Source organism: Bidens hawaiensis, unplaced genomic scaffold, assembly GCF_021521415.1.
Source record: "Bidens hawaiensis isolate Kalapana, Puna unplaced genomic scaffold, B.hawaiensis_p1.1 tig00038676_1, whole genome shotgun sequence".
NCBI classification, from domain to species: domain Eukaryota; kingdom Viridiplantae; phylum Streptophyta; class Magnoliopsida; order Asterales; family Asteraceae; genus Bidens; species Bidens hawaiensis.
The window spans coordinates 119324-130839 of record NW_027505572.1 but is presented as its reverse complement, the minus strand read 5'-3'; the positions used below and the strand labels follow the sequence as shown (position 1 = coordinate 130839).

Genomic DNA, 11516 nt, shown 5'->3' with positions numbered 1-11516 from the left:
TGAAGTGTGTTTTGGGTGATAATTTAGGTTACATATTTATAGGCAAACTCAAGGGAACACAATCCCTTGCTTTAGGGGATTGTAATCTTTTCATATCTAGGTGTAATGATGATAAAGTATGGAAATTATTATTATTTATTTAAAAGTGGAGTAGTGGATAAAAGATTTTGATTTGATTTGGACAGGACATGCAGGTCTGTGGTTGGTGGGAGTAGGGTGGCTGACAGTTGACTTTTCATGTTACAGTGTGCTTTTTCAGGTACTTTTGTCAGTGTACAGTAAAAAGTGGAAAAATCTCTGAAACACGCTACTGTTTCCTTTTGGGCGGGAGTAATCTCCTTACATCTGGAGAATAGACTAAGTGTTCTGCGCGTATCACTTTGTGCGCATAGCTTTCTGCGTGAAGGACATTTCTTTGCTGCGGGTAGGTACGTAACCTTCTCGCAGTCAGGGACATTGAGTTTCATTTGTAGATTCTCCAGGTGGTCTTGGTATTTCAACATAGTGATCAGTCATGTTGAAGTCAATTCCATCTTGGAGCTTCAGACAAACTAGCTCTCAATGTTCCCGCCATGCGGGGAGGTTAGTTCCCCTTCCGCACGCGCATAAACGATTTGGGATGCACCCGCCTTAGCATCATGCGAGACGGTCAACCCAATAGACAACATTAAGTTATGGATACATAAAACCAATACACTCGCGCACGGCGCATATAACATATGCCCACGCAGGTTCTTAACATGGTGCGCTCGCGCAGGGCGCACATAACATGCCCGCGCTGACTAACATGGCGCGCTCGCGCACGGCGCATATAACAAATCCCCGCGCTGATTCTAACATAGCGCGCTTAATATTTACAATCACCTAATTATTAGGTTGATTACTTAGTTTATAGGATTGGGAAATTACCGGGTGTCACATTTAATATGAAAGAATATGTTTAGATCTTTTTGTTGATGTTTTTTTGTGGTTTGGTGTACACTAACTTATTGTAACTTTAAACTTTTAATATCTAGACATTGTAAATGATTAACGTTTTGATCCGAAAGTTGAAGAAGTTTTGTGTGCTTGAATTTGTTATACAAATTTATTATGTTTAGTGACATGTTATTCCACCTGCGTGTTACGCGGATATATACCCTAGTTTACTATATAATAAGTCAAAAGAGAAAAAAATAATAAAGAATTAATTTATGGATATGAATAGGGAATAAAATGTGGAAGAATTTTGAGAAATGATAAATAAATTGATGAAATAATGTTTTTTAGTTAAATTATAAGAAAAATATATGAAATGAGATGTGAATGCACTAAGCTAATTAAAATTAAAAAGAAAAAATAGATGAAAGTAAGATCCACTAAGATGAAAACCAGTAGTGAATTAGTCCGTCAGCAAGTTTTTAATAATAATATTTGAAAAAGGAAACTAGTATCCTCTTTCCCTCCTTGCCACCATCCCATGTTGTGAGTGAAACCCTAATAATAAAAATTGAGTTGAATGAATGAGATGCTGGGATCCTTCCGGCGATCTCTGGTTTTCCGTTCACCGGAAGGCGATGGCGGAAGTCTAGTGGATAAGATCAAGTCCAGGGTTTTCAGTCGACTTCTCCTCCCCAAGCCCGACCAAGTTGTTATTCGCTGGCGAAGAGGTGAGCTGATCGGCTGCGGGGCCTTCGGTCAGGTCTATATGGGCATGAATCTAGATTCTGGAGAGCTGCTTGCTGTTAAACAGGTCTCAATTGCTGCTAACACCGCTTTCAAAGACAACACTCAGGTTTCTTTTCTTTCTTCTCTCACTTCTTCACATTATTATTATTATTATTATTATTATTATTATTATTCTTAAGTTATTAGATTTTGAATTTTTCAACTAGGTTCACATTCGGGAACTTGAAGAAGAAGTCAAGCTTCTCAAGAATCTTTCTCATCCAAACATTGTTGTAAGTGCAATTCCATCTACCTGTTAACAAATTATTATGCTTATTTATTTTTAAACATTGTTACTTTAGAGGTATCTTGGAACCGTACGAGAAGATGAAACTTTAAATATTCTTCTGGAGTTTGTTCCTGGAGGATCAATTTCTTCTCTTTTAGGGAAATTTGGACCATTTCCTGAGGCAGTATGTAAATTTCACTTTTACTTCTTTTATTATACCATACATTATTTCTTTGTTTATTTTTTTGTTTTTTTTTACAACCAGGTTATAAGAATGTACACCAAACAACTATTATTGGGTCTTGATTATTTGCACAAGAATGGCATTATGCATAGAGACATTACAGTGCATATTTCTGTTTTGTTTATTCTTTTTGTTACATTACGTTACATCATAGTGTAATCAGTAATGGTATGATATCTTTTCGTGTTCAGGGGGCAAACATTTTGGTTGACAATAAAGGTTGCATCAAACTAGCAGATTTTGGTGCATCAAAGCAAGTTGTTGAGCTGGTAAGCTCACCACCTGTCTCACACTTATTTAATTATAGATATATTTTCATTGTTTAGTAGGCTATGTGATTGAAAACTATGTTTTCGTCAGGCTAATGGTTCAGGGGCAAAGTCAATGAAGGGGACACCGTATTGGATGGCTCCTGAAGTTATTCTCCAGACTGGCCATAGCTTGTAAGTACAGTCAAGTATAGAGATATATACATTCTCATTTAATCACTTTTAGCAGTGGCGGACGCAACACGCAAATTGACTACCTTTTGATGAGGCAAGGAGACCGACGTTGGTGGAAGGACTGCAAAGTCATACATGGGGAGGTAGTTGTGACTCAACATCGACTACTAGTGACAGATATAGCCTTCAGAAATAAGCTGACTGTTCGAGAGAAGAAAGGTACACCGAGAATTCGATGGGGAAATTTGAAGGACGAAAATCTCCTACTGTTTAAGGATAAACTCATGCTGCATACGCGGGCTCGACTAAATGGGGACTCAACTCATATATGGGAAGCTATGGAGACAAAGATCATCCAAGTAGCAAAGGAGACTCTCGGGGTCACAACAGGAAAGACAAGTGGGCATAAGGAGTCTTGGTGGTGGAATGACGCAGTGCAAGACAAGATAAGGGACAAACAAGGATGTTTTAGGGAGCTAATGAGGTGCACGAATGAGGAGGAGCGAGTGGAATTGAGGGACAACTACAAAATGGCCAAGATAGAGGCGAAGAAGGCGGTGGCGGAAGCAAAGAAGGCGGCCTTTAAACGGATGTATGAAAGTCTAGAAACAAAAGAGGGGGAACTTGCTATGTTTAAGATTGCCAAAGCCAGGGAGCGTAGAAGGCAAGATCTAGGACCGGTGAAGTTCATAAAGGATACAGATGGGCATGTACTGGTCAAGGAGCAGGACATCAAGCTAAGATGGCAAACCTACTTCCACAATCTTTTTAACAATGGGAGAGCTTTCCAAGAAGAACATGACAACACAAACTTTCAACGACAACAATCGAATAACTGCTACTGCCGACGGATCACACGAGAAGAGGTGAAGGATGCACATAGGAGGATGGGAAGGTCTAAGGCGGTTGGCCCAGACAACATACCCATCGAGGTGTGGAAGTGTCTGGGGAGGAAAGAGTCATGTGGTTAACTACTCTGTTCAATAGTATTCTTAAATCAGGTAAGATGCCAGGCCAGTGGAGGAGTAGCGTTGTAGTTCCTATCTATAAGAACAAAGGAGACGCCCAATGTTGTGGTAACTACCGAGGAATCAAACTACTAAGTCATACTATGAAGCTATGGGAAAGAGTGATTGAGGGTAGACTTAGACGAGAAACTCAGGTTACGGTCAACCAATTTGGCTTCATGCCGGGGCGTTCCACCACAGAGGCAATACACCTTCTAAGAAGATTAATGGAAAAGTATAGGGAGAAGAAGCGTGATCTACATATGGTGTTTATTGACCTAGAAAAGGCCTACGACAGTGTGCCACGACAGGTGCTCTGGGAGTGCTTGGAGGGTAGAAGAGTGCCCAGGAAATACATAGAGATAATTATGGATATGTATACCAGGAGTGAAACAAGTGTCCGTGCGCCAGTGGGGGATACTGATTTCTTTCCTGTAGAGGTAGGTCTTCACCAGGGGTCAGTGTTGAGCCCGTTTCTTTTTGCAGTAGTCTTGGATGAGTTGTCAAAGTCGATTCAGGGGACTCTCCCGTGGTGCATGATGTTCGCAGACGATATTGTGTTACTTGCTGAGAAAAAACAAGATCTAAACATGAGGCTTGAGGAGTGGCGAACAACCTTAGAGACAAAAGGTTTAAAGATTAGTCGATCTAAGACGGAGTACCTCCACTGTGATTTTGGTGGGATAAACGACAATGAAGACGCACAGATCACAATTGAAGGGCAGGTGGTCCCGCAGGTAACGAAGTTCAAGTATTTAGGATCATTTGTACAGAGCGATGGGGAATTAGACAGTGATGTGACCCACCGAGTTCAGGTAGGATGGTGTAGATGGAAAGCAGCCACAGGTATATTGTGCGACAAGAGTTTCCCGACTAAACTAAAGGGAAAATTCTATAGGGTGGCAGTTAGACCTGCAATGCTATATGGAACAGAGTGTTGGGCCATCAAGAAGGCACAAGTGCGGAAGATGGAGGTAGCAGAAATGAGAATGCTACGTTGGATGTGTGGGCACACAAGGCTAGACCGAATAAGAAACGTTGTGTTTCGCGAGAGATTAGGGGTGGCGAACATAGCAGACAAGATAAGAGAGTGGAGATTGAGATGGTTTGGACATGTAAAGAGAATACAGACGACGAATCCTGTTAGATCTGTAGAAAACATTACTATAGAGGGGAGGAGGGGTAGAGGACGACCGAAATTGACTTGGGATGAGAGGATTAGGCATGATTTGATAGACCGAAACCTCTCCGAGGACATGGTTGAGGATAGGAATTCGTGGAGAAGTAGAATTAAAGTTAAGGATTTTTAGAGAGAATTGAATACTTTAGGGCTTAGACTTAACTTATTTAGGTCGCATACCATAATGGTATTTCCCTTACATATATTATTACTATTATTATTAGCTTTTATATAGCTGTTAAACTGTGATCTTATTATTAATATTATTATAATTAGTAGTAGTTTGTATATAACTGTTAAACTTTGATTTCCTTTATTTTGCTTCATACACATGTACTTAGAGCCGAGGGTCTCTCTGGAAGCCACCTCTTCATTCCTTTGGATGGAGGTACGGTGTGCCTACATCCCACCCTCCCCAGACCCTACTTATAGCTTTGCTGTCGGTGGGATTTTACTGGGCATGATTGATTGATTGATATATACATAGTTACATACACATAGTGGGGAAAGTTGCACCGTTGCATAGGCGCGAAAAAAGCACACTCAAGATGAAGGAAGCCCAGTAACTAAAAATATACAATAGGCATATAAAGTGAATACTATTTCCTAAATTCAATTAAAAAATCATATGATTAATAGCTAAAATCGTCCAATTAATATTAGAACTGTGAAAGTAATAACACTTCACACAACTAAAATTATTGTGCAGAAATGCAGATCATGAAACAAGTAAACAATAGTAATTTGTGTAAGAAATGGTCGATAGTCTGAATTATCACCACCATACTACACAAACTATACATACTCTAAAGCCTACTCAAGAAAAAAGAAAGTCCAAACAACCAGAAAAAATAAAAATAAAACTCAAGTGTAACAAGATTCATCTTTATAGGGGATCTACATAGAAGAGTATACTATATACATGTATATATCTATAGTTATATATACGTATGTACAAACATACACATATAATGCATGTACACATGCATATATGCATAACACATATGTATTGTTGATATTCTACAAAAATCAAATTAAATTTTAAGTAAGCATAGTACAAGTTAGGCTAGATCATCTTTCACGAGGAGTTGAGGTGGTCTAAGACCCCAAAGGTTAAGTAAAAAACAGTTTTTCAGAATCAGAAGGTGGAAAGGAAACAAATTAAAATAATGTCAATATTAATTTATCCACAATTCAGGAGATCTTATGTTCTACTTCTGGTTATTTATGTTAAAATAGTGATCATTACTGCTAACTTTATGCTCCAAAGTTTTGTACTTCAGTCTATAGCTTTATACACTTTCACCACAATCAGATACAATTCAACTCATTAATTCTCTTTGTCTATTTATTTTTTTGAGTATTAACATGGACCTCTAAATTTTTATTCTATAGAACACTTATAAATTGTTTATTTTTTCGCCATCTTCTATGCATCACACCTATAAATATCTTTTCTGTTGTTTTTTTAGTTCTGCTGACATTTGGAGTGTTGGGTGTACAATTATTGAAATGGCTACAGGAAAGCCTCCTTGGAGCCAACACTATCAGGAGGTACTGTTTAAATTACCTTTTATAATTCTCTCCCGATTTCAACCTGTTTTTATAGACACGAGTCGAGTTGAGGTATTGACATTGTTATCTTTAACAAGCCAAATGGGTTGAAGTCGGTCAAAACATATTCACTTTCTAAATCACTTTATTTGAAAAAGTATGGATATTACATTTATAATTTTATATCTAAACACATTTAGCACTTATTTATACTGTGTAAGCGTCATTTTTATATCAGGTTGCGGCTCTTTTTTATATTGGTACCACCAAGTCTCATCCTCCTATTCCTGATCAGCTTTCTTTTGAGGCCCAGGATTTACTGCTGAAGTGCTTACATTAGTACGTGCGCTTACCCTTTTTGTACTACATACATTTCAGTTATTTAAGATGAAGCAAAGTCAGTATTTCTACTGTATAGATATTTAATGTTATTGTATGCACATTTATTCTTTTTCAGTTTACTCAGGTGTTATTATTGTTACTTGTTGTGTAAGTTACAGTTTTTATTCTTTAGGTATGGGGTAACTTGGAGATCGTGTTAACTTCAATAAGTGCAAAACATGTCCCTGAAGTTCATATGTTTTCACACTTTTCGTCTTTTTCATTAATGGACGTTAGATTTGTTTGTTAAATCCAGTCACGTGCAATGCACATGAGGCTATTGTGGTCATCTACCTTTTTTAATGAAAAAAATACCCCTAATGCGCAATCCACGTGACTGGATTCAACAGACATATCTAACACCATTAGTGTAAGGATGAAAAGTGTGACAACATGTGAACTTCAGGGCAGTTTTTGTACTTACTGAAGTTAAAAGGCAGGATCTGCAAGTTTCCTCATACATAAAGGACGACACTTTAAATTATCTTACTTTTTTTTTCATTTCATTTTAGTTACACCAAATTCTATATATTTCAGGGAACCTGAGTTGAGGCCTTCTGCTTCTGATTTGCTGCAGGTGATTTTACATTTATTTTTTAATATTTTTTGTTTTCTTAGCTTATGTCAATATTTTTACATTTTCTGTTGCAGCATCCTTTTGTTACAGGGAAATCTCAGCAAAATTCTGTTGTTGATACTCCAACAATGGTTCGTTATTAGCACATTTTTTATCTGCATTTTTATTAATAATCTTCCATTCATCATCTCGTTTCATGTTAATTTATTGTGTCCAGGAAGGTACAGAAGCTCCTTCATCTAAATGCACAAGCGTTATGGATTACTCGTGAGTATAATAATATAGCAATGTTACATTATTATCATAATACATACATCTCAAAGTAAATGCAATGTTTTGACTGCGTACACATGTTTGACTTCTCAATGAATAAGGTTTTTTCAGTGATGACCAAATGATGAACTTTGTGGAGCAAAATCTACTCTATCATTTTTCTCTATCGATTAGAAATAGGGGTAACTATATACAATAGTAACTGAGCTTCCTAATTGTTCCACTAAAGTCACTCAAATTTGAAATTTCATTAGATTGTCCAATCTTGGTTGCCATTTTGACTTAAACTTAACAGTTATGAAACTTGATTATTATCCAGTGAATTTTTTTTTCACTATTACTTTCTACTTCATGTTAATGGGAAAAACTATCACTTATTAGTGACCGAGATACATATATGTTTCATTTGCCCCACTTAAACTTTAAAAAAGATTAAACATATATAAAAAAATTATATAGGATTGGACAAAATTGTTTTTGGATAAACATGTTGGAACTCTGATATCCCAAATAGGATTTGGGAAATTGTTGCTTTTTTTATTTGGTACTGAGCAAATAAGATTATGTGTTGTCTGCTTATGAAAGTAATGATGATGATGACTTCATGCACCATTAATATTTTTTTTGTTATTGACAGCCGTGATTCGCATGATGTATGCAATTTGGGTACTCTAAACTTCTCTACTGTAAATTCTGGAAACTGTAAAGAATCGGGAGCAGAAGACAGTAATAATGACAGATGTCTGCTAGATGGCAATGGTTTTATAGAGGATGGAGGAGTAAAGTTGAAATCTGTTTCAATGCTTAATGAGTTTAAGGTAGGTATATTCGTTCATAGGGATGTGCATGCAACCGAAATAACTGAGTCCAACTCAAAATTCAAAGTCTTGGTTTTATGTTTTCTTTTTTTCTAAATACTGATTTCTTGGTTCGGTTTTGTATGTAATGAAGACCTAAAAAACCTAACTGACTTTTATAACCAAACCTAATCCGTAAAAACAGAAAAAACCGATATTTGTTATTGAATTTGTGGATTATAGTTTTTTTTTTTTTTTTAAAATTTTTGAATGTTAACTAATTCATAAAAAAGAGTAATAAATGGTATAGCCCAAAAAGTTTATGCCCAAATGTGTGATTAGTTAATCAAAATTAATACAAAATTTAGTTCGAGTTAATTATTTTATAGCATTATTTTGCCCCAAAATTTTCTATATGGCCCTAAACCCTAATCCGAACTCAATGCTAAAACCCAAAAAACTGAAATCGAACAAATACCATTTTTTGAAACCCAAAAAACTGAAATCGAACCAATACCATTTTTGAAACCCAAAAACTGAAAAAATGATTTTTCAGTGTCTGGTTTGGTTTGAGCCCTTAAATGGCAAAACTGAAAAAACTGAAACTGAACCAAACCCATTGTGAAAATGTAAAAAATTGAAACGAACTGTTTTAAAAACCCAAAAATTAAATTTTCAGATTTTGGTTTGGTTTGAGCCCAAAACTGACCCTGCACTCTCCTATTTCTTCATTTTTTTTCTAACATTTACATTTTACTATTGGATAGTGAGGAACTAAATTTGTTTACATATGCATTTGCTAAATTAGAGTTTCAACCCCATGGAAGAACCGTCTATTGATGACACATTTGAACTGCAAGGACAAACAACCTTGGATGGTGAACTGCAGTCTGATGAAGTTGTCAGTACCATGATTATATCTCCTGGCAGCTGTAGTTCGTTCCAAATAGCCCGATCTTTCTCTGAGGATGAAGATGAACTTACTGAATCTAAAATAAGAGCTTTTCTGGATGAAAAGGTACTGTTCTAATGTTAATTTTTCATAGAGTTGGAATTTGCTTATGAATGAGTTGACTATGGTTTTCAAATAGGTTGAATTTTCAATCATACAGTCTTCTAAGTTGTTTTATTTAATTTTTTTATAACTATTAAATGACGCATTAACTAATTTCTGATGTTGCTGTACTATATTATTGTATTTGGGATAAATGTATATCATATATCAGCAATATATACATTAAGCGGTGGTCCATTGCCAAAAATGTATTTTCTCTTTTACTTTCATTCTTTTTTCTATGTATTACATTATTTATAGAGTTTTTGTTTTCCTTTCAAAATGGACCAACAGTGTTGGGGTTAATGGTGAATCCAACCTAATCTGTACGGAAAGTTACTCGTTTGACACAAACCCTTTGAACCTGTTTCCCCCCGCACGAACCATTTCCTACCTAAAAGTTTCAACTATAAATGGAATTTGGTATGTAACTGGCTTGCCATTTTTATGCCAACTTAACAGATAAAGTTTAATCTCTATCCATTTTTGTGGACCATCTTTGTTACAAAAATCTGCAAAATATTGGAGTAAAGTGTAATAGTTCAAACTTTGAACTAAAACCAAAATCACATGGACTATCTGTGTAACTAATTTGAATTCTATTTAAGATGTATATTCAGGCATTAGAACTAAAAAGGCTTCAAACGCCTTTATATGAAGAATTCTACAACAGTGTGGTTCTTTCATCTTCAATGAGTGAGGTTGATAATGGAAGCAGTCCAAATTACTTGAAACTGCCACCCAAAAGCCAATCCCCGCTTAGTAAAGCAGCTGCTGATGTGGTAAGTAATGCAAGCCCCGGGAGTGGAAGTAGGCGCATGTCTAATGCTAGTGGTGAAGATAATAGTAATAGTCCCATGAGCCTTTCTTCACCACAATGTAATGATATTAACAGCTCGGATACTCAACAAGAAGCATGCAGTCCCAGGTTAGTTATCAATATCATTATTGTTGTTATCATTATCGTTAACGTGTTATTATTATAATTATAATTATAGTTATTATTCTTACTGTTGTTGTTGTTACCATTACTACTACTACTACTACTACTACTACTACTGCTACTACTACTACTACTACGTTATTTGTGTTTATGGGTGTTTAAGTTAGATGTGTATTCGCAGTGTGAGCTTTTCTGAAGTACAAAGAAAGTGGAAGGAGGAGCTTGATCAAGAGCTTGAGAGAAAACGAGGTATAATTTCTGATATGAGCTGGGTGTGCATAAAACCAAAATAACCTAACTGAGAAAACCGAACTGATAAAACCTAACACAAACAAAAATCAACAGTGAACTTTCGGTTCGGTTTTGCGTGTAATTAAAACCGAAAAACCAAACCAACCCGATTTAGGGATTTTCATTGTTAGTTTCGAATGTGACCCAAGTATTTTAGCCCAAATGTACAATAATGAAGCCTATGCTTTTTTGAGTCCAATTGTAGAAATCAGTTAATTATTTGTTAGCAAAAAGATTTTCGCTTAAGTTTGTTATTTTGGGCCTTTTTTTGACCCAAAAATTTGAAGCTCGAGTGAATGCCATGAAATGATTGAACCATTGTAGTAAAAAGCATTTCCTGAAGTGCTTTTACTATCATCACTATCTGACAAATGATTACTATCACTATATCCAATCAGACATAAATGGATAACACTTATTGCATTATGATGTTCCAATATCTCTTCTCAAGGCTTATTTGGCTTTCTGCAGATCACCCTAAATTGACTCCAACCCCATATATTTGGTCAAAATATCTTATATGACTGAACATATATAAATTTCTTAAGACTTAAATTTTCAAACTTTGAGGTTGAACACTGGACTTACATGCCACACAATATGGACTTACATGCCTGACATTCAAGGTGTTTAGGACTTACATTGATGCCCCACCTCTGTAGTTCTAGTTTAAACCCTAATGTTTGAAAATTTATCAACTTTTGGTTGATTTATAATCTTTTTGCTCAAATTTGTTCTTTGTCATATATATAAAGTGTTTCATTTTGAGTGACCAAAACAGACTTGTGTATGACTGGTAGTTACTTTTCTGCCTATCATTTGGAGAGATTTATCTT

General features: G+C 36.0%; 1 pseudogene across 1 annotated transcript; it reads left to right on the top strand.

Annotated features, from left to right (window-relative positions):
- The first annotated feature begins 1498 nt into the window (after positions 1-1498).
- On the top strand, positions 1499-10898 carry LOC143614021 (mitogen-activated protein kinase kinase kinase NPK1-like; annotated as a pseudogene). The gene is made up of 15 exons (XR_013150227.1): positions 1499-1774; positions 1875-1940; positions 2010-2120; positions 2202-2282; positions 2372-2449; positions 2541-2623; positions 6283-6364; positions 6603-6703; positions 7283-7322; positions 7397-7453; positions 7540-7589; positions 8233-8413; positions 9201-9410; positions 10067-10374; positions 10571-10898. The product of XR_013150227.1 is annotated as a mitogen-activated protein kinase kinase kinase NPK1-like (transcript).
- Positions 10899-11516: the final 618 nt, after the last annotated feature.